At 46.2% G+C, this 24,483-nt stretch overlaps 1 protein-coding gene and 1 non-coding gene across 2 annotated transcripts in view; both read right to left on the bottom strand.

Moving 5' to 3' along the window:
- Positions 1–24,483, bottom strand: part of CLVS1 (clavesin 1) — a 133,644-nt gene that overhangs the window by 62,510 nt on the left and 46,651 nt on the right. Inside the window, exon 2 of the mRNA XM_038766486.1 lies at positions 9,720–9,994. The gene's annotated coding sequence lies outside the window, so the exon portion shown is untranslated. The remainder of the gene's footprint in view (positions 1–9,719; positions 9,995–24,483) is intronic.
- Positions 12,198–12,335, bottom strand: LOC119945646. Its single transcript, XR_005456305.1, has one exon. It is a non-coding gene; the product is annotated as a small nucleolar RNA SNORA7 (small nucleolar RNA).

Below are 24,483 nucleotides of genomic sequence, written 5' to 3'. Positions count from 1 at the left end.
GACTGCACATTTCTCCACCTCAAGAACCTCCAATGATTGCCCATTCACCTCCATATCAAACCAAACTACATACTATCAGCTTTAAAGCACTCAATCACCTACCCCCTTAATTTTCCCAGCACTAAGCACTGGGATAAAAACAAGATAATCAGTTTGAACATAGTCCCTGTCTCACATGGGGTTCACTGTTCAAATAAAGGGGAGAACGGATATTAAATTCCCATTATACAGATGAGGAAACTGAGGCCCGGATAAGTAAAGTGACTTGCTCAAGATCACCCAGCAGACAAGTGGTGGAGCCAGGACTAGAGCCCAGGTCCCTAGATTCCCAGGCCTGTGCTCTTTCCACGAGGCCAGCTGCTTCTCAGAGAAGGACGAGTCACAGAGTAGGCAGTGGGATGTTTTTCCCCCAGTCTTCTTCTAAAGAATGACCCTGCTGCACTGCGAGCCACCACATCACACTCACTGAAACCCACCCACGCAGTGACGAGCCCATTGCTTCAGAACGGCTTAATGCTTTGATTCTCCCACACCTGCTCCTTTGCTATTATCTCGGCATCCTTGGAAATCTGTGCAGATGGTGCTTCCGCCTGTATTCCCAGGTTCCAGTCAACCCCACTGCCCTGATTGCTGTTGGTCTATTGTTTAAATTTAATCTAACCTTTTTCTTTTTAGAGGTGGGGGAGGAGAGGGCACCCACCCAATGGCTATGCATGCTCTCTCTCTGTGTGCAACCCAAACCCTGCTATGGGTCTGGTCCATTAGCTTAGTTTTCTTGAGGTGGAGAGGTGAAGCTGGGGAGTCCCAGGCATGGAATGTGCCCATCCCAGGGATGGCAAAACACTGGCCAATGGGATGGACCTGGACGGACATATCGTAGAGATGGGGTGGAAGACTGGACCAATCAGTACAACTGAGTTGGAAGACATACTCCCTGCCCCAAAGGAGCTTACAGTCTAGAGGGGGAAACAGACATGAAAAAAATTACATGTACAGGAACTGGCAGAGTATAATAATAATATTTATGGTACTTCTTAATCGCTTACTCTGTGCCAAGCACTGCTTTAAGAACCGGGGTAAATATCAGTTAATCAGGTAGGGCACAGTCCCTGTCCCACATGGGGTTCACACTCTTAATCCCCATTTTAAAAAGAGGCAATTGAGGCTCAGGGAAGTACAGTGCCCTGCCCAAGGTCACACAGCAGACATGTGGCAGAGCTGGGATTAGAACCCAGGTCCTTCTGATTCCCAGGCCCATGCTCTATCCACTAAATAACATTGCTTCTATAAAGCTGATATATTAATAGGCATAGTGGGGTGCGATCAAAGTGCTTAAGGGGTACACAGCCAAGTTTACAGTCGACTCAGCAGGGAAATAAAGGGCTTAGTCTTGGGAGGCCTCTTGGAGAGATATGATTTTTATGAGGGTTTTGAAGGTGGGGAGAGTGGTGAACTGTCAGATAGGGAGGAGGTGAGAGTTTTAGGCCCGAGGGAGAATGTAGGCAAGGGGGTGAGTGGTGGGATAGCCAAGATAGGGGTACAGTGAGTAAGTTGATGTTAAAGGAACAGAGGGTGAGGGTTGGGTTGTAGTAGGAGATCAGCGACATTAGGTAGGAGGGAGAGACCTGACTGAGTGCCTTAAAGCTGACAGTATGGAGTTTCTGTTTGATATGAAAGTGAATGAGCAGTGACTGGAGGTTCTGGAGGAGTGGCTTAGAGGGGAAAGAAAGAAGGCAAAGGAGGTCTGCGGAGGCTGATGCAGTAGTCAAGGCAGAAAATGACCAGTGGTTGGATAAATGTGGTAGCAGTACAACACTTTTTTGCATTGTACTCTCCCAAGTGCTTCTATAGTGCTCTGCACATAGTAAGTGTTCAAAAAATAAATAAATTGATTGATTTCAAGGGGTGGAGGGGTCACAGGAGCAGAAACTCCTTTAGATCCTGAATTGGTCTCCATCAGCGAGGAGTGGGGGGAAGGTGCAAAGCTGAGAAGGGTCCTTTCAATGATGACCAGAGAGGCCGACTGGGATTGCTCCGTCCCCTTTGGGGATCAGGGGCTCTGCCCAAAGGTCTCAGGGCTCCAGCCCCAGCAGGTTCCCAGTGCTAATTACACCCTGGGTCTGGCACTTCCTGGGAGCTCCAGATTGTCATGATTCCCTAGCTGCAGCTACTCACAGCCAATGCCTTCCGTTCAAATTGGGGGTTTCCTGAACGTGGAATACTACTTTCCTGCCATTGGTGGTTGAAATGGATCTGTGCTAGGGTGGCCCAACTCAGTCTTGAACTCAGAGGGAGCCTCTGCAATCACTTCCTCCTCCAAACCAGCCCTCACACTTTGCTCCTCTAATGCCAACCTCCTTGCTCTACCTCCATCTCGTCTACCCTGCCGCCGACCCCTGGCCCACACCCTCCCTTCATATGCCGCAGTCCACCACTTCCACCACCTTCAAACCCCTACTAATATCACCTCTCCTCCAAGAGGCCTTCCCTGACTAAGCACACACTTCCCCCATTTGCCCTCCATTCAGCATCACCCTAGTATTGGGACTGTACCCTTTAAGTCCTTGAAATTTACCACATCAGCAGCCCAGCAGCACTTATGTCCATATCTGTAATTTATCTTAATGTCTGTCTCCTCCTGAAGACTGAGCTCCTAGTGGGCAGAGACTGTGTCTACCCACCCTATTGTACTCCCAAACAGTACGGTGCTGTGCACACACTAAGTGCTCAATAAATAGTACTGATTTCTATGACTCCTCTGATCTCTTACCTCATAACCTCCCACTGGTCTGAACCACGTCCAACCAGCTGGCGTGATCACTTCTAAAAGGACGGCTGCTGAATTCTGACTATCCCTCAGGGACAGGGCTGGAGAATCCAAGCTTGGGACTTACAGGTTGGGGAGGGGGGACGTAGAGAGGGAAGGGGAAGTGGGGGGAGGGGGGAAGACAGACAGACAGACAGACAGACAGACAGACAGACACTCTGCTGGATGATTCTCTAAGAACCTGCCATCTTAAATGGTTCAAGTCATGATCTAACTTGAAAATACAGAAATGAAGCATGAGAGCTAGTCACTGCTTCTTTCATACTCTCTGAAGACAGAACCTCAGGCAGAAAGCTCAATGCCATGTGATAATAAATGCTAAATTAGAATGTTTTGACTTGAGTCATCTAATAGAGGCTGGCGGTTAGTGGTGTTCACATTTACGGTGTGCTTGCAACAGAACTGGCTAATCCTCAGGAGCTGGAGTCTATCTGGGCATCACCATTAGATGGTAAGCCCCATGTGGTCAGGGATTGTGTCTTCTAACTCCATGGTATTGTACTCTCCCAAGTGCTTACTACTGTGCTCTGTACACAGTGAAGGCTCAAAAAATGCCACTGATTGATTGTTTCTTGGAAAAAAATTTTATGGGTATGAAAGCAAGGAGGAGGCGGATTTGAGATCCTCGGAAGCCAAGCCAACATTTCTATCCCCCACTACCACCCATTTCCTGCCACTTTCTCTAATGCCCCTGCTGCTCCACTGGGAGCACAAGTAGAGGTGAGGGAGCTGAGGGGTACCCGCTCCATCAGTTTCTCCCTCTTAGTCATCCACTCTGTTTCCCCACCATACACCAGCTTGACTCTTCAGTCCTCTCAAGATAACCCTCTCACTGTGTCTCATTTCCCTTCTCTTCCACCACCACCTTCTTGCTCCTGCTGTTCTTACTTCCAGGAACCTCCTCCCCCAACATAGCCTACAGACCACACACCTCTCCATCTCCAAAACCTCCTAAAATCACATCTCTTCTAAAAGCCCCTCCACAACTCACCTCTAATCGCTTCACTTTATATTCCCCAACTGTCCCTTTGGCCCTCCATAATCACTTAAGTATTCACAACCTCAGGGGCACTTTACATTAATGCAATAATGATAATAGTAATAACTGTGGTGGTTAGTAAGCACTATTTGCCTAGCACTATGCTAAGTTCTGGGGTAGATACTAGCCAAGCTATCAGAGAAGCAGCATGGCTTAGTGGATAAAGTATGGGCCTGGGAATCAGAAGGACTTGGATCCTAATCCTGGCTCCACCACATGTCTGCTGTGTGACCTTGGGCAAGTTACTTAACTTCTCTGGGCCTCAGTTACCTCATCTGTAAAATGGAGATTAAGACTGTGAGCCCCATGTGGGACACAGACTGTGTCCAACCTGATTAACTTGTATCTACCCGAGAGCTTTGAACAGTGCTTTGCACATAGTAAGCACTTAATAAATGCCATCAAAAAAAAACCAGTGCCTGGCACCTAGTAAGTGCTTAACAATTACCATAATAATAATAATCTAGACCGTGAGCCCATTGTTGGGTAGGGATTATCTCTATCTGTTATCGAATTGTACTTTCCAAGAGCTTAGTACAGTGCTGTGCACACGGTAAGTGCTCAAAAATATGATTGATTGAATGAATGAATGAATAATAACAGGGCAAAACCAATATTTGCTTTTGTCTCCCCAAAACCTTCCAAGCCCAGATACATGTTTAATTATACAAACTTTTCCAGCTTCGTTTTCATTTAAATCAACAAAGGAGGTTGGAAATCAGTTTATTTCGCCATTTTGGGGATTGATTTCATGGGGCTTTTTTTGCATTTTGTACAAGACTGAGTTTTTGGCATTCAGAATATTAGCTTCTGGGTCCTTCAGATTGGCCTAAAGCATATCTGATTGTTAGCTGCTGCCCCGTTTAGGGGCTGGAGGGTGGTGGGGGGGGAGGTAGGTTGAGGGTGTTTCACTGTGCCCCCCAACCTGCTGCCACCTGTCTGACCTCTTGGGATGCCTGTGTGAGATTGAGGGACAAGGGTACAAGATTGGAAAGGCCCAATATCATTCAGTCAGTTGGTAGCATTTATCGAACACCTACAGTGTGCAGAGCACTTTACAAAGCCCTTGGATGTGTAACATACAATAGAGTTAGTAGACACAATTCCTGTCCTCAAGGAGTCTATAATATAGCAACCGAGAACAAAGTCATCACCTGCTTCCACTGGGCTTGTCACAGGTGAACCACCAACGAGTCCAGAGATGGATCCAGTAAAGGCCAAGAACACTTGGTACATCTTTCCCAAAGCAATGCCAAATCGGACTTAACTGTAACTGGAAATACAAATGGGAAGACCACCCAGGAGACAATGACAATGCTAGGGTACCTATATCCAAGAGCTCCCCACTCAACAAATGTGTCTCTGATTTAAAAAAAAAATTAAAAAAATTTAAAAAAAAGCCTTGCCTGAGCAGAGTATGGGTACGGTCCTGGATTTATGAGTGGATTGATTTTTTAGAAAGAACTGCAGTGGGTGGGGCTCAGAGGAACAGAGCATATTCAAGCTGAGAGGCAGTTTGTTATGTGCAGTGTGTGGGGATACCTGGTGGAAAGAGAATGGGGCTAGGAGAATGGACATGGTCATAATAATGTCTTTACAACAAAAAAGTAAGACCTGTGATGATGAACTGTTTCCCAGATGATGCATAGACCATTGAGGATCTGTGGCTAAAATACATTAGCTCTCCTCCCCAACCCAGAACAACAGGCAGATACCCGGGGTCAAACAAGCCCTATTGAGAGCTCACCTCCTCCAGGAGGCCTTCCCAGACTGAGCCCCTTCCTTCCTCTCCCCCTCGTCCCCCTCTCCATCCCCCCTTCTTACCTCCTTCCCTTCCCCACAGCACCTGCATATATGTATACATGTTTGTACATATTTATTACTCTATTTATTTATTTATTTATTTTACTTGTACATATCTATTCTATTTATTTTATTTTGTTAGTATGTTTGGTTTTGTTCTCTGTCTCCCCCTTTTAGACTGTGAGCCCACTGTTGGGTAGGGACTGTCTCTATATGTTGCCAATTTGTACTTCCCAAGCACTTAGTACAGCGCTCTGCACACAGTAAGCGCTCAATAAATATGATTGATGATGAAACAACCAGCTGCTGAAAGTGATAAGCAAAGGAAGATTATGTAGCCTTACTTGACACTCTGCTTATAGTGGTATTTGTTATGTGCTTTCTTTGTGCCAAGCATTGCCCTAAGAGCTGGGGTAGATACAAGATATTCAGGTTGGACACAGTCTCTGTCCCACATGGGGCTCACAGTCTAAGTAGAAGGAGTAGGATTTAATCTCCATTTTACAGATGAGGAAACAGGCACAGAGAAGTTAAGTGACTTACCCAAGGTAGACTGCAAATTGCTTATGGGCAGGGATCGTATCTACCAACTCTATTATATTGTACTTGAAGCATATAGTAAAGCATTCAATACTTTTTTAATGGTATTTGTTAAGTGCTTCCTATGTACCAGGCATGTTCCTAAGTGTGAGGGTAGACACAAGCTAATCGGGTTGGATACAGTCCATGTCCCACATGGAGGGGTCACAACCTTAATCCCCATTTTACAGATGAGGTAACAGGCATAGACACATTAAGTGACTTACTCAAGGTCACACAGCAGACGAGTGGAGGAGTCAGGATTAGAACCCAGGTCCTCTGACTCCCAGGCTCATGCCCTTTCCACTGGACCACTGCTTCTCTTGACTAACTGACAGGCCTCAATAACAGAATCGCTAAGGCATCCTATGGGCATCTTTGCTACAGAGTGAATTCCACTGCACTGAATTAAGTGGATCCCTGTTCATGTGGGCTATGCAGAAAATCCAAGAAATGGAACAATGCGCTGAATCACATTAGGAAAAGGATACCGTCTCCATTTGTCACAGCAAATGGGAGAAGGCGTTTTCTCTGCCTTTCCACTGCCTGCCCGAAGTGGAGAGAGACTAAGGAGTTCTGCCCAGGCTCTGTGTCAAACGGGGAGATTCCCACTTCCCCAGAGAGCTAGAGAGTAGGGGGGGAGGGGTCTCTGCTGCCTTCATGGAGCCGAAGAGTTACATCATCAATGGCATTTATCAAGCGCCTGCTGAGTGCTAAGCACAGTTCTAAGTGCTTGGGGGAGTGCAAATGAAGCAACACCCTCAGCCACTGTCCTCTAGAAGCTTCCAATCGAATGTGAGGGACAAAGGGACCAAAAGTCATCAACTAATAGAAGTCCACCATGGTTTCTCTACTCCATTGGCAGGACCCTGAAGGTCCACTCTCCTCCAGATGTGTCCCTCACCGCAGGGGAGTGGGTCTCAAAGCAAGAATCGTTCTTGGGTGCAGGTGGCTCCATTTCGCAATTTCACCCAACACATTCTGCTATGCGGATCAGAAAACACTGGCTCTTTTCCAGAAAAATGAAGAAGGCCGAACAGATGAATCTCACAGATATGAATAAGATCGACGCTTTCTTTTTCAGCAGGGGGGGAAGGGGGACCTCCAAGACTGATCCCTGAGCATCTCATCACTGGTTTGTGATTTCCCCAGTCTCAGAGATGCTACTGAGTACCAGAGAGGCTGGCTTCCTGGCCTGAGTATCTGGAATAAAGCAGATAGATTGCTCTGTACCTGCAGATTTAGCACTCTGGCAGGGTTGAATCATCATCCTCTGAAGGCAGATAACTGAGTCTGGTGCAGATTTCTGCCCAGGGAATGCAACTGCTAGTACCCTGCCCATCCTTCCAGATCCTCTGGTACTTGGGGATTATTTTTCCCTAATTAAATTTTTTCGGTTTTGTTTTAAATTCCCTCTCACGTTGCCCATCTCTCCACACCCTCTCCTGGCAAAACTCCCTTTTCTTGGGTGATCCCCTCCATCCCAGATGTGGCAGCGCAGATGGGGTAGAAGCGAATCCTGTATACTGGAAATTCTGTACATGCTACCCAGTCTTTAAGGGGACATCATTATTCCCTCAAAGCAGCTGCTTCTCCTCCCCAGTCCCTCCCATTCTGGATGCTTTGCTCATCATAACCACCCCAAAGAACTCTCCCAACGAAGGAAAACACCCTCTTTTTGGTGGCAACCAGATGGGCTAGAAATCTATTTGCCTGCAAAAGCCCCACCTTGGAAGGTCCAAGAGCTGAACAACTGGTCCAAATTTTAGTTGGCCTTTCTGCAATTTCATTTAAATTTGGTCCTACAGGTTGTCTGTGACCCAAAATTGCTCACTCTGTGACTGAAGCGCCTGATTTTTATTTTAAATATGGTATTATCTGGAAAAACTGATAAATGAATTAAAATGGCCAAGAAAACCCTGTCTTTTTCATATAAAAAGCCATCCATCATAAAGTAAAAACAGTGAAAAATGCTGAAATATCAGGCACAGAAATTGCTTTTAAGTACTGCCATCACTAATGGTTTCCATTTGATTGCATGACTCGCCATGATATTTTTCCTCAAAGATTTCCTGAATCGAGAGGAGTTGACGGAATTCTTGAGTGAATGAAACATTTGCCGTAACACTCTTACAACTGGTAATCCTGGCTAAAGCAAAAGGAGCTGGGGAACTTGGATTTGGAGACTCATACGGCGGTTCAACTTACTTTCAGCAGACAAGGAAAATGGCAGCATATTGAAACCAGCATCTGACAGAACAGTTACATAAAATGCCTTTCTCTATTCTGCATTCTATTACCCTTTACTCTTTCAGAAAAATGGTGTTATCAGCAGATGACCGAGAAGGCACCCAACATCTTTCCTGCCCAATATAAGCCAATCGCTGTCTAGTGATGAACAAAGCCTGACCATCTGCTCCTGAATATCATTACTCTTTTGGCTATTTGAACAAACATCCCAGGACCTGTCCTTTGAGGGACAAACAAAGGTTTAAGAATCTAAAATGAAATGAAGGTAGACATGAGGAAAATTACTGAGCAAGCGGCACTTCCCAGGGAAGGCCGCTTTAATTTAGCTGTTCTTGCTGGCATTATTTCTATTTTGGGTTGATAGTTCACCTTGGTGGAGTCCATTTTACAATGCCTCCGTGGGTTAAACAAATAAACAAAAAAGACCCCAACTTAATTCCCGAGTTTCCATGGTAAACAAAAAACAGAAGAGTGTGGGTGAAAATGACTCATTCTCTGCCCCCCCACCCCCGGCGCACGCACACACATACACACACACACACACAACTTCCTCCCTGATGATTCTCAGAAGGAGCACAGATCTTTGATATTTTTTTTCACCATGACATCACTGTGTTTCAGCATTAATCCCCTAAATTAAACAGCCGGCAATCAGCTGAAAGGCAGCTGCCTGTCGACTGGTGTTAGCCAAATCCCATCTGTCTGGCCAGGGCTCCCTTTCTCCTGCCTCCACTTTCCTCTGCTCCCAGATTTGTCTCCCCTCTTTGTTTTCGGGGCTGTCATGCACCTGAACTTTCTCTCTCTGCTGAAAACTTGTGGCCCTCGTCGGCCCTTCCTGTCCTCCATCCTCCCCAGCCCCTTTCTTTCCTGTTTTCTCTAGGTCTGGAGCTTTTTTTTTTTTTTTTTTGTCTGAATGCCAGCATAGCCGTGATGGTGTCACGGTCCAAGCCGGGGAGATGGCCTGGGGCTGTGCAGGTTGATCCGGTGCCAGGGCGATAGAGGCGGTGGGGATGAGGAGGGAAGCGGTGGGGTTGTGTGTTGGGGGGCTGATTAGAAATGAGGTGCAGAGGGACTGCAGATGAGCGCTGTCCACGCACACCAGTGCTGAAGCGCCGCAGCCATGGCATTGCAACAGGGAAGAATGAGAAGGAGGGGTGGTGGTGGGGAAATAATAAAGGCAATGGAGAGGCACTGGAAATATAGAAAAGCAAACCAAAATACCTTCACACGTCTGCCCGGCCTTGCTCTGGGGCGATTTGATCTGCAGGTGCCCTCGCTGGTGAGCTGGGTGGGTGAGATTCCCTCGGCTGGCAGGCTGGGGCTCGGATCCCTCTGGAAAGCTGTGAATGAGAGCGCCCCGGCTCCACGGGGCTGGGATTTGGGCAGGAGGCGGGTACACCACAGCCACAGTCTTCGTCCTTCCACAGGCAGCCTGTCTTTCCCCTGGGTCCTAAATCCCTCCATCGCCTTCCTCCAGGCAGGTCTGCGTAAGATACCTAAGTAGGGGGGAGAAACACAGAGACTCGTACCTTTCCATCTAAACCTTTCCAAGTCATCTAGCGCCCTGCCACTGAGCTCATTAAGGAACAGGGACTGATGCCATTAGTGTCAGATGCTCCTGGGGGTTGCAGGGTTGGGCAGGGAGAGAAGGGATCCTATAAGATTGGCCACGTCGAAGTCACTTTTTAATGAATACATTCCCAGGGAATACTAGAAATTTCTCCAGAAAGTGGGACCCCAAGGAATTTTACAGGAAGCACAATGGGACGCCAGTGAAAGTATAATGATAATGAGGAGGAGGGTATTTGTTAAGTGCTTACTCTGTGCCAAGCACTGTTCTAAGCGCTGGGGTGGACACAAGGTAATCAGGTTGTCCCACGTGGGGTTCACAGTCTTAATCCCCATTTTACAGATGAGGAAACTGAGGCACAGAGAAGTTAAGTGATTTGCCCAAAGTCACACAGCAGATAAGTGGCAGAGCCGGGATTAGAACCCACATCCTCTGACTCCCAAGCCCGGGGACCCATGACCCCTGAGTCCCAAGACTGTGCTTCTTCCACTGTCATACTGCTTCTCAATAATGATATTTGTTAAGCAGTTATGTGACAAACACTGTTCTAAGCGCTGGGGTAGATACAAGGTAATCAGGATGTCCCACGTGGGGCTCACAGTCAACCCCCATTTTATAGATGAGGTAACTGAGGCACAGATACGTTAAGTGGCTTACCCAAGATCACACATCAGATAAGTGGCAGAGCCAGGATTAGAATCCACATCCTCTGACTCCCAAGCCCAGGCTTTTTCCACTAAACCACGCTGCATAACCACTGGATGACCCATTCCGATGTGAATTATTTCAAAGCAGACCAGGCTGAGCTGAGCCACCTGAAACTAGGGTTTCCACTGTGGGGAGGTGAGGCAGGAGGGGACTGGCTGGATGGCCCCTCACTAGTAGGGCTGAGTGTGCTTAGAAGAGGACCCGGCCCCCCTGAAGCATCAGCCCAGCCCTAGGCCGCAGCACAGGACCCCAACTGCAGTTGGAAAGGCAGCCAGTTGGCCACCAACAGCCAGCCTGGATCCAGGTGGGCCAGTAGCAGGCCCACGCTCTGGTCCTTTGGGCCATCACGATACGGCTTTTGACCCTGGGATTGGCACCAGCCTGTAGGGTAAGCCCAAGTGTCACCACTCTGCTTTGAAATGTCTTGGGCTTGTACTTTATCAGAATCTTCAAAATGCCTTAGCTCTGCCCCCTAATCTGAGATAAATCCATTTTTTACTTTCATCCCTGGTTTGGGGAAATTACGGTGTCTTATAAGTGGTATTAACTTGGCGTTAAAAATAATTTGTGAAAGTAAGAGACTCTTCTGTTTTTAATGCTTATCTATTCTTTATAAATTCCACTGGTGCAATTTGAACTCCATTCTGAAGTTTTTTTCGGAATCCTCTTACCCTTCCAACCCAGATAGGAATCTGAACCAAAATCCAAGGACAATATGCCCAGGAAAATGCCAGCTGCCATCAAGTGCTTAGTACAGTGCTCTGTATACAGTAAGCACTCAATAAATACAATTGAATGAATGAATTTGAGGTTCTCGGTGAGTCCAGGCAACCTTGCTCAGAACATAGTCTTTTCCACTGTATTTTAATAGGGACAGTGGTTACTGAATGCAACAGCATTGGTTCCTAAGATGCCATTTTGTTCCCATGACATTCAACACCTGGCACCTGGAACTCTCACATCACTTTACATAATGCCTGCTGTCTTTCAAGCAAAACTCACTTTTTCCCAGCTCCAAGCCACCACAGGTGGCATATCTTCTCCCTGGAAGCCTTTCCCCTTCCTTCAAAATCCTCTTTAAACCCCTACCTTTCTAACCTCCCTAGCTCCACCTGGCCCCAGACAATCTGATCAATCGATAGCATGTCCCAAACACCTACTGTGTGCAGAGAACACTGCAGTAAGCACTGGGGAGGGTTGTTGTCTTACGCTGTAGAGTCATGTCTGACCCATAGCAGTGCCATGGACACACCTCTCCCAGGATGCCCCACCTCCATCTGCAATCCTTCTGGTAGTGTATCCATAACGTTTTCTTGGTAAAAATACGGCAGTGGTTCACTCCTGCCTCCTTCCGCGCAGTAAACCTGAGTCTCCGCCCTTGACTCTTCCATGCCACTGCTGCCCCACACAGCTGAGTTTTGCATTGTAGCAGATCGCCTTCCACTCGCTAGCCACTGCCCAAGCTAGGAAAAGAATGGACTAGCCTCTGCTTTACTCTCCCTCTTGTAGTCAAGACTGGTAGAGTACTGGAAACTCTCCAGGTGCGACCCTGAGAGGCTGGGGAGGGTACACCAGAATTAATGTACAGGAGCCCCCACCCCCCCCACCCCCCCCCGTATTGTACACTCTAGCAACTCCCTTTAGCTATGCATCATTAACGCGCGAACTGGTTACTTTTTAGGTTAGTCCATTGTTCCTGATTATAGTTTTTTTCAGTGTGGTTTTAAATTTTCCATTGTATGGCAATGGCTTGAAGGAAGAAGACTATTCTCGTTCTTTGAAAACCTCCTCACTGCCTAGTATCATGCTTTGCACGGAGCAGTGCCCAATAAACACACCAGTGCCTGAGAAGCGCTCAAAGAGATGGGTCTGTCCAGTAATTTAGCTACTTTCACCAGCTCTTTATCTTTATTCCAATAAGAAACTATTTCATTATAAAACTAATGAGAACAATAACTCTTCCAAACTATTCACAGCATGATAATAAATTGATCTAGCAGAAATTGGAAACAATTGTTTCTGGGAAAAGAGAAATTTCTCTTCAGACCCACTAGAAAACTTCAGTAAGTGTTTTAATTATCTGTTTCTTTTCTTCATCGTTTAGTATTTCATTTATAACTATTTATCTAATTGGAAATCGATCCTATTTGAGTCATAGCATTGAATGGCAGAGTTAAGCAGACTTGGGGCCCGTGGGGTTATAAGATAGACAAGGTATTTCAAGACCACCATTTATCTTTCACTAGAATCACTTTCCATGACAAATTCTGCTGTGTTCATGTTATACAAGTGTTCTTGAAGCCACATGCACATGTGTGTGAGTGTGTGTGTATTTAAATGTGCATTCAAAATTATTCAAAATGCTTTAGGAATTTGGGAAAATACTTTGGATATCAATTTCTTTGGGGCAGCTACAAAGCTAATGCTCCTTCAAGTCCACTAGAGCTTTTGAAACACTTTAAACAGGAAATAAACAGGGAGTTATTACAGATTAGGGAAAGATAACGGCCTCACATTTCCTCCAAATATATTATTAAAACTAAATTGGTCATTTTAGCTGCTCAGATTAAAAAATCATAGTACCATTTATAGTTACTACTTTGGCTTTCCAAATCTCCTACCTCCAAAGGGATGGTCAAAAATCTCAAAATGCGTGAATCACAAAGATGGTGCTTTTGCAAGTTATAGGGTCATTCATTCATTCATTAAATCATATTTATTGAACGCTTACTGTGTGCAGAGCACTGTACTAAGCGCTTGGGAAGTACAAGTTGGCAACATATAGAGACGGTCCCTACCCAACAGCAGGCTCACAGTCTAGAAGGGGGAGACAGGCAACACAACAAAACATATAAACCAAATAAAATAAACAGAATATGTACAAGTAAAATAGAGTAATAAATATGTACAAACATATACATATATAAAGGTGCTGTGGGGAGGGGGAGTAGGGGGAGAGAAAGGAGGGGGCTCAGTCTGGGAAGGCCTCCTGGAGGAGGTGAGCTCTCAGTAGGGTTTCGAAGGGAGGAAGAGAGCTAGCTTGGTGGATGTGCAGAGGGAGGGCATTCCAGGCCTGAGGGAGGACGTGGGCTGGGGGTCGATGGCGGGACAGGTGAGAACGAAGCACAGTGAGGAGATTAGCAGCAGAGGAGCAGAGGGTGTGGGCTGGGCTGTAGAAGGAGAGAAGAGAGGTGATGGAGGAGGGGGCGAGGTGATGGAGAGCCTTGAAGCCAAGGGTGAGGAGTTTTTGCCTGATGCGTAAGTTGATTGGTAGCCACTGGAGATTTTTGAGGAGGGGAGTAATGTGCCCAGAGCGTTTCTGGACAAAGACGATCCAGGCAGTGGTGTGAAGTGTGGATTGAAGTGGGGAGAGACAGGAGGATGGGAGATCAGAGAGGAGGCTGATGCAGTAAGTCTAAGTCTCAGGCTGTGCTAGCTACTGATCACAAAACCCTGGACAATGGAAAATTTTGCCTGAGATTTTGGGGAAGCAGAAAAATTTTAGGACGATGGTACCATAGAAAATACACAATAGGTGATTATACAAATTCCTCCTTAACGTGGGCCTGACTTTGGAGATCATGCCTCCACTCACTGAAGTGTTCCCAAAGACCCGTTAAAGAACTGGATCTCATTACAGTCTTAAAATGAGGATTTCAGGAAGGCCAGAGGCTCTGAAACCCATGCAGTGAACCTTCATCACAAAAAGAGGATACATCTCTGCATAGCTAAACATAATCTAGTTATTCTTCATCACAGAATCAAACTCCAGATATCCCTCTACTAGTTGGCTAACTTGGCCTCTGTGCCTTTAGGACACTCTAGATTTAAATTAGACTTGGAAATAAACACTGCCCCATGTTCTTTGAGTTTAAAAGGAAATGACTTAATACTATTTGAGTGCTCTCTCTGAACAAAGCATTGTACCACTAAGTGTTCAGGAGGGTATTGTAGAGTTAATATATTCCTTGACCTCAAGAAGACCAACAATATAAAAGAGTTACCAGTGTGGAGAAGCAGCTGAGTTTAAAAGATATGGACCTAAGTGGTTTCTTTATTTTTTGGGGGGGAGGGGGGGAGACTAAGTGCTAAGGAGGTAAAGACTGAAGTTCATAGATGATATAGTAGAGAGGGGAATTGGATGGGAAGGTAGGAGATTAGTCAGGGAAGACTTCCTGAAGGATATGTGATTTCAGAAGGGCTTTGAAATTGGGGAGAACAGTGGACCAACTGATATGACATGGGAGGAATTCCAAGTGGTCAGGAAAGTGGCTGATCTGCATTTCCCCAACTCCACTGTGAGGCATTAGAGGGGTAAGGCACACAGGTTGTTGTAGTGGGAGAGAAGAGAGGATCAGTGGAGAGAGAGCTGTGTGCCCCAAAGTCAAAGGCCTGGAGTTTCTGCCCGAGGCAGAGAAGAATGGGCAACTACTGGAGGTTTTTGAGGAATGGGGAGACAGGCACAGAATCGTCCTATGTCAAAAAGTGATATGGGCAACAGAGTGAAATACAGACTGGAGAGGGAAGAGGCTGAAGTCAAGGAGGTCAGTGTCTAGGCTGATGCAGTAGTCAAGAGGGCAGAACAAAGGAAAAGCCAAGCAGTAGTCCCTGAAAAGATGGACTAAATTCTGCATTTCCTGCCTCTGTCTTTTTTTTTTTTTTTTTTTTGGAAACCTGTGTTTGTGGGGAACTGTGAACTGGCTGCAGACAGGCTTAGGTTATTTTCTCTAGCGATTTGGGAGCAGTTGGAGATGGAGGTGGCTGAGAGGGGATGGCATTAGAAAGTGTGGTGAAAATCAATGCAAATTTGATTGGATCAACACAATCTCTTTTGGGCCGGATGATTTGTGAGAATGATTTGCAAGGGAGAACCAAAGCATTAGGATTGATGCATGCCCATTCTTTTCTTAAAAACCTCCCTGAAAGGAAAATCCACATCTTCCCTTAATCACCTTATCACATTGATCAGTCACTACTCTCAAGAGGTCCATTCTTAATCTAACCTGTAACCCTCCTGCTGCAAATTAAGCCTATTTCTACTGGTTTCACCCTCCCAGGAGTTGGAGAAATGCTGATCAGCCACTTTCCTGTAATTGCCAGTCATATGCCCGAAGATGGTGACTGGGACACCTGTCAGTCATCACTTCATCTCTTCTCCAGTAATCCCAAATCACTTAACTCTTCCTCCTAAATTCTATTTAACAATCCTTCAATCATTTCTTGCTCTTTTTCTCAACTCTGTCATGATCTCAGCATTTCTATTGTCTTCCCATTCTTCCTGATGCTCTCCTCCTTGCATTGTTGCTACTCATCCTTTGGCTGTATTTTTCTAAATGCTAGCATTGTGCAGGTCACCAGTGTGTGCTCAACAAATACCGTCACTACTACTGCTGCTACTCCTATGCTGCTGGTCACCCTATGCCTATATTTACCAACAACTAATAAATTCTTGCACTTCCAAGCCACTCAATTCTCTCAAGTAGCCAGGGCCTTGAGGGTCTTTAGGAGTTGAGTGAGCTCAAAATAAGAAGCAGAGTGGCCTAGTAAATAGAGCACTAGCCTGGGAGTCAAGACCTGGGTTCTAATCCCAGCTCCACAACTTGTCTGCTGTGCAACCTTGGGAAAGTCACTGTGGGGGGGTAAGGGTTATTTGGGCAATCAATAAAGGTGGGCGTGTTCTCTGCCTCTTTGCTGGTCTTTGTCACTCATTCTTCTGTCCTGTCCACTCTCCATATAAATCTTACCATTAGCTAACAAATTGGGCTGACTGTCTTGGGAAACAACACTAAGTAGAATGCTCAGAAGCAGGAAATGTAGGGACTATAGAATTTCCAAAAATGAATTTTATAATATGCATGGCTAGGAAGCCAACAAATTGATGGCCAACCATATTAAACAATGTCATGCTCTTTTGCTTGCCACAGTGACAGAAAAACAATGAAACATCAGTTTAATAAGAAGAAAATATTAGCGTGGGACATTGGCTGAAAGAAACACCCTCTCTTTGGTCACGTTTTTGATTAGGCTAAGTGTGTAGTTTGTGAGGGTCAACAGAGCAGTCAATGGCATGAATTTAGGGTGGATTCCAGCCCCAGGGGTTACAAAGTATCTCTTAACCTTGTTCTTATTTGACACTTTTCTCATGGGCAAGAAGCAGACAGTTCAAGATAGGGTTGGAGCGAAGCACCCCAAACTCCAGACACTTCTGAAATAATTTTGACCATTTGGGGGGCAAATTACTCCATATTGTAGGACTTTTATTTCCTTTAGGCTTATTAGTAATGATAATAATAATAATTATTATTATTATTTATTATTATGGTATTTGTTTAGCACTTACTATGTGCTGGGCACTGTACTAGTAATGGGGTGGATACACAAGCAAATTGGGTTGGACATAGTCCCTGTCCCACCAGGGGCTCAGTCTCAATCCTCATTTTACAGATGAGGAAACTGAGGCACAGAGAAGTGAAGTGACTTGCCCAAGGTCAGAAAGCAGACAAGTGGGGAGCCTGGATTAGAATTAGCGGCCTTCTGATTCCCAGGCCTGTGCTCTATCCACTAAGCCATGCTGCTTTTCAGCATGCTGCTATTTACCCATCTCCCACCCTCAAAAGAATTATGTCTATCCATCTATAATTTAACGTCTGTCTCCCTTTCTAATCTGAAAACACCTTGAGGGTGGGGATCATGTATGTCAATTCTGCTGTGCTCTACTGTATTCTCCCAAGTGCTCAGTACAGTGCTCTGCACATAGGAAGTGCTCAATAAATACCATTGATTGTTATGACAACACAAAACAGGAGACAGACTTTGCCATTTTATCTTACACTGGAACATTTATAGTCAGGAAATGACAAAGGCAACTTCTTCAAAGACTCAGGAGTTGCAGTAATCTTTCAAATCCCTGTTGGTGTGAGTATGTCCGAAGGTTATCTGGAAGTCATGAATACTGTCAAACTTCGGAAAGGAATTAGGCAGTAATGTATAAATTTGCAATATGATGGCTCAGCAAAAGTATGGAATGAGGAGTCTAGCCTGCAGGGATTGGGTTCTCAAAGAACTTTATGCTATGAGAAAAGTGTGTTCTAGTAACCACTGTTGTAAATGGAAATTAATGACACCACGACTGACAATTTCCAGACAAGTTCCTTTATCAATCAATCAATGGCATTCATTGAGTGCTTACATTTACTGAGTGCTTACTGTGTGGCAGAGCACTGTACTAAGTGCCTGGGAGAATACACTACAACAGAGTTCAGATGTGATTCCTGCCCACAGTGATCTTAAAGTCTAGTAGGGAAGACGGACATTAACACAGATAAATTACAGATATGTATATAAGTGCTGAGGGTAGGTTGAATACCATGTCCAAGGGATACAGATCCAAGTGCACAGACACAGAATGAAAAGGGAGTTAGGGGAAAGAGAGTTTAATCAGGGAAGGCCTCTTGAGGATATGAATTTAGTAGGACTTTGAAGGTGGGGAGGGTAGTGATCTGACATATAGGGAGGGGGAAGGAGTTCCAGGTTAGGGAAAGGATGTGGGAAAGGGGTCAATGGTGAGCTAGATGAGATTGAGGCACAGTAAGCAAGCCGGTGCTAGAGGAGCAGAATGTTAGGGCTGGACTATAGTAGCAGGGGAGGGAGATAATAGCAGTATCATTGCTATGGCATTTTCTGGTATTGGTGAACCATGTGCCACTTACTACGTGCCAGGTACTGCACGACGCCCTGGGTTAGATACAAGCTTATTAGGTTGGACACAGTCCCAGTGCCACAGGGGGCTCACAGTCCTAATCCCCATTTTACAAATGAGGTAACTGAGGCACAGAGAAGTGACATGACTTGCCCAAGGTCACATAGCTGACAGGCTGGCGGCCTGGCTCAGTGGAAAGAGCATGGGCTTTGGAGTCAAAGGTCATGGGTTCAAATCCCAGCTCCACCAATTGTCAGCTGTGTGACTTTGGGCAAGTCACTTAACTACTCTGTGCCTCAGTTACCTCATCTGTAAAAATGGGGATTAAGACTGTGAGCCCCCGTGGGACAACCTGATTACCTTGTGACCTCCCCAGCGCTTAGAACAGTGCTTTGCACATAGTAAGTGCTTAATAAATGCCATCGTTATTATCTAATCCCAAACTGGGATTAGAACCCAGGTCCTTCTGACTCCCAGGCCTGTGCTCTATCCACTAGGCCACCCTACTTCTCTTATGCTATGACCCCCCACTAGTAGAATGCTTTACACCCTGGATGCTCATTCCTATTTTCCTGTTTTAAATGCCATAACATTACAAAAATACAAAGAAAGCCGAAGTGCTGGATGGCAGCGGATAGCAAGGCTGGGAACTGCAGCAGCCCCAAGCCTTGAGTGACAGACAGGCAGTCACTTCTTCCTCCACTGAATCTACTCGTACCGTGGTGTGCAGACTGAGTTACACCAGAACGGACTTGTGTTGTGGGAAGAATGTCCCATAAATCTTCCATCACGACATATCTCTATCAAGTAATGAAAGCTCCTGTTACAGTGGAATTGGCCATTCATTCATTCATTCAATCGTATTTATTGAGTGCTTACTGTGTGCAGAGCACTGTACTAAGCGCTTGGGAAGTACAAGTTGGCAACATATAGAGACGGCCCCTACCCAACAACTGGCTCACAGTCTAGAAGGGGGACAGACAACAAAACATGTAGACAGGTGAAAGTATCATTGCTGACAGAGCAGGAACACATGGTGACTAAAATAAATAAGTAATGGTCCACTCTAAATGTACACTCCTTGTGGGCAGGGAACAGGTCTACCAACGCTGTTATACTGCCCTCTCCCAAGCACTTAGCACAGTGTTCTGCACACAGCAAGTGCTCAATAAATGCAATGGATTGATCCCCATATATAGGGCTCTAATGAAAACGCCTAGAATACCAAAAATGTCTGTGAACACCCTAGTTCTCGGTGAGAAGACACAAACCAGAAAGACTTTTAGAGATGATGGAGGTCATTTTGAAAGGGATTAAAGAATCAGAGAGACAAGAAGTCCACAACTCTGAGAAAGATTTCAACTCGAGGAAAGAGAGGATTGATACTAGAGAGCACCCCCAAGAATAATATGGGGAAAAAAGAGTCAGCATGGCAATCCACACTTCCTGCCCAGGCAGACTCCAAATAAGGGCCAAGGTCCCCAAGAAAAGGCAAAGATGACATCACCTGTGAGGAACAACCATGGCAGAAAGACAAGCCGGTGTGTTAGCGGAAGTAATCCTGGGCTGGGCAGAAGGCAGGCAGAACCAATGCAAAAGGATCCTTCAGTCTCTAATTCTGGTAATTCAATAATGATGGCTCCACCTGGAAGGAGTCTGGTTACTGAGCTCATCTCAACAGAACCACATGGGGCTAAATAATGTTTCACACATTTCTCTGCTGCTTTTAAGGTGAAAGATTCCTTTAGCCAAAAAGATCTGGATTTTCTTAATTTAATTATATGAAGAGACACATGGACTTGAATGGAGTATGGAACACTGCACAGAACTTGAGAAAAATCAGAGTGCTGCCCCCTTCACCCCCCCCCCCCCCCTCCAATACACTTATCAAAAAACCCTTCTCAGGCTGCCTTTGTGGAAAAGATAAACCGAAACCTGCTCGATAACTCCGTTGTCAATCCCTCAAAATGCACTTACAGTTTAGCCTGATGGTCGAGAAGGGAAGAGTAAAAATGGAAACATGGGGACAATCCACAAAAGGCTTGCAGCAATTTGAGAGAGAAGATGGTGAAGAGATTGTGGGTGGGAGATGAAATACTAGTTCAAATGCTTTATGTTCCTAGAGACTTCATCCCCAGGAGCTGAATGGTGAAGATAAAGGCCGCTCTGTGACTGGCACAATCTGCAGTTCAGCACGCAGAGCAGGTCTGTTCTCTGAAAGGTCCCAGGAGACAGCGTCTGCTTGGCCCTGTCCCTCCCTAACCCATGGTCTGCTCAAGGAGAGGCAGTCCTGGATTATGTCATGCCAGTACTGATTCAAGATCCCCTGGCTACCAGCTGGGCTTCCTTGTTTCTGGAAGTGTCTGGCTTGAAGTTCTGGGGGACTCTGGACTGGGCAATAGGAGGATGCAAGCCCTCTGCCCTCTCTGAAGGAAGCAGACACCCCTCTTTGTCTTTCCTCCAAATGTCGGTCAGAGAAAGGCACAGGGGCTGCTGTTGGGACATGACCAAAAGTCTACAAAACCGCCAAGGGGGGGGACACAACAAATGGCACATCAAACATGGAATTGTTGCTAACCAAATCTCCACCCCGATGACAAGGGGACACACACTGAATCTTGAAAAGGTGGACAGTTCGAAATTAGCCAAAGGAAACACTTCTTGGCCCAGCAGATGGAAGCATCTGGAACCCATCGCCTCAGGAGTTTGCAGGCTGATACTCCCGGCAGAGATCCGAGGAGTTTGGATCAATTCATGCATGAGCGGTCTATGATGGCCAACTAGGGGGGAAGTAAGGGCTAGAGAGGGAAACATTAAGCATTTTGATGGCCCTTTCCTAAACATCAGCCTGGCTTAGTGGAAAGAGCACGGGCTTGGGAGTCAGAGGTGGTGAGTCCTAGTCCCGCTTCTGCCACCTGTCAGCTGTGTTACTTTGAGCAAGTCACTTAACTTCTCGGTGCCTCAGCTACCTCATCTGTAAAATGGGGATGAAGCCTGTGAGCCCCATATGGGACAACCTGATTACCTTGTATCTACCCCAGTGCTTAGAACAGTACTTGGCACATAGTAACTGCTTAATAAATGTCATTATTATTATTATTATAGATATCCAGGAGGGCAACCATCAAGCATTCGGTGGCTATTTGTCAGAGGAATAATACCGAGCTGGATGAGCCCAAGGTCTGCCCTGGTGATGGTGCTGGCGATGGAGTGGATGATACCCTGGCTGGCAGCGGGAAGCCTGGAGGGGAGAGGCAGGATCCCTGAAGGAAAGGGGTGGGTGCTCGCCAGCTTCTCGGGGCCTGGATGCCAAGCAAGCTGAGTCCAGGTCTCATCCATCTTCGCCAGCGCCTCAAGTGACCTCTGTCTCTTGGCACCTCTGTTTTCTCTATCAATCAGTGGTAGTTACTGAATGCTTACTACATGCAGAGCACTGCACTAAGCTCTCGGGAGAGGGCAATTGGCAAAAGGAAAGCGAGGTGGACTTAAAATGTGCTGAACTTAGAGCTCCAGGTGAGCGAGGCAAATAAGAACCTGCAGGTCTTGCGTAGGGTAAAAGAGCCTCAGGGCCCACCCACTCTCCTTGTGGCAGTTGTAGCAGGGAGGAGGGAGCGAGCCCATCTCTGTGGAGCTTGGAGGGCATTGGGGAAGAAGGCAGGGAGGGTTTTAGGGTGCTGCCCTAACCATTGTTCTCTAGCTCGCTGAGGGCTCTTCTGGCTCATTTTTCACCTGCCAAGCTTAGCAAGTCCCCGGGGAGAGTGCCCACGCCTCCCCTTCCAAATGCTTGCTGATACAATCACTAAAATGTGCACTCATTTTCCAGCCCCAAGACTTACCCACCACAGCAGGTCTAACTAAATAGCCAGTAAGAAATTATCTTAAATCATTTAAAGACCCTCACCATCTCCACCCGGTTCCCGGGCAGTGACAGGAGCAGACGGGCAGCAGGAACCCAGCACAATGACTGTAGTGCACGGAGAGCAGCTGTCCTCTCATTCCTGCCCTGGGGGTGAGGGGGCCGGAGGGAGGTAACCCTAATTAAATGTAAAAGCAATAATGGAGGGGAGAGTGGCCCAATCTTGGCAGCATCTTTCAGTTCCCCCGGGCCCCCATTTTCTGGTACAAGGGGTGAAGTGGAGAGGCGTGTGTCCCTAGAGCTGATTTACAGGCACCGGGGAGGAGTGAGGTAGTGCCAGGTCTCAAATCTTCAAGATGAAGATCAATCTCGCTGACAGTTCTTTATTGAATCCCACGGGAAATGGACCAGATCCTTTTTAATTCCGGCCAAGACCCTTAACTACTTTTTGCCATTAGAGTTAACAGCTCTGCCTATGGATGAATACCAATATAGTGTCTGTCCACTGACAAGAATCATCGCACTTTGGATTTGAAGATGACTACTGTAGCTGGGGGTGGGATGCGGTTGAAAAGATCATTTCATGAAGAACAGCTCTTTTTGCACGATGTCCACATAAATGTATCGAACGTTTGATTGTTAGGGCACCGATGATCCGGGCCGGGGGCTACCTAGCTCCTTCGTCTCTCCTCTTCCTACCTTCGGGCGGCTGGATGCCTTTGGACAATCACCACCCAGCTGTTTCTCCCTCCAGGGATGGGGCTGGGGAAAGGAAAGAGGTAAACTTGAAATCGGGCTGTTTCTCTGACTTATTTGCATCTCTCAAGTGCGAAGAGGGAGCGGAAACTAAAACCTAGAGCACAAATGAGATGGGGAGACCAGAAGGGCAGGAGGTTTAGAATGGGTGACGAGCCCCCCAGGGTGAAAGGGTGTTGAGTTTACACTCCATCCCACTTGGAAGGGCTCAGGAGCACAATGTTGGGAATACGTTTGGGGCCTCTGGGCAAATGGAGAAAGGGGATTGAGCTTTCCCAGCCCCCAAATCAGAGAACTTGCCAGTAAGCCCCACTAAGAACCCTGCAGCTTGAGTGAGGTAGTAGTGGGAAACGGGGAAGAGGCCTCTACAAAGCCAGGTGTAAAGATACAGTGCCTCGCCTCCGATTCTATCCCTCTTCCCCATCAGCAGCCAGAAGCTGGCCGAGCTTGAAAGCATCTGAGGAGCCATGCAGAGAAGCAGTGTGGCTCAGTGGAAAGAGCACAGGCTTGGGAGTCAGAGGTCATGGGTTCGAATTCCAGCTCCGCCAATTGTCAGCTGTGTGACTTTGTGCCAGTCACTTAACTTCTCTGTGCCTCAGTTACCTCATCTGTAAAATGGGGATTAAGACTGTGAACCCCACGTGGGACAACCTGATCGCCTTATATCCTCCCCAGCACTTAGTACAGTGATTTGCACATAGTAAGCGCTTAACAAATGTCATTATTATTATTATTATTATTATTATTATTATTATTATTCCGGATACTTTTGAAATGTTTTCAGAAACATAACTGGCGATTCCTGAGAGCCCACCCTTCAGGTGTCCCCATTTCCCCTAAACAGAACCTAAGTCACAAAAAGCACCCAATGAACTTGGTCAAAGGTGTCCATAGCTCTCCGTCAAAGAGTTTCACAACTCCCTTTTACCCTGCCAAGCCACACTGGCATTTCAATAGCCTACTCCATTGCATTAGTGATGAATATAGAGCAGCATTACAAATTGTGCCCAGTGATAGAGATGCCAGGGTAACAAATGCACTATGTCTGTCACTCTCACATTACATTTTGTCTTGAAGGCTGTTCATTCATTCATTCAATCACATTTATTGAGCACTTACTGTTTGCAGAGCACTGTACTAAGCACTTGGAAAGTGCAATTCAGCAACAAATAGAGAAAATCCCTGCCCACAATGGGCTCACAGTCTAGAAGGGGGAGACAGACAGCAAAACAAGTAAACAGGCATCAATACCTTCAATATAAATAAAAAGAATTATAGATGTACACACATCATTAATAAAATAAACAGAATTATAAATATGTACCTATATACACACACAAGTGCTGTGGGGGAGGAGGGTAGAGCAGAGGGAGGGAGTAGAGGCGATGGGGAGGGG

This window comes from Tachyglossus aculeatus, chromosome 25, assembly GCF_015852505.1.
Source record: "Tachyglossus aculeatus isolate mTacAcu1 chromosome 25, mTacAcu1.pri, whole genome shotgun sequence".
Lineage (NCBI taxonomy): Eukaryota > Metazoa > Chordata > Mammalia > Monotremata > Tachyglossidae > Tachyglossus > Tachyglossus aculeatus.
Note: the sequence above shows the minus strand (reverse complement) of the source record. Positions and strands in the feature narration are given on the sequence as shown.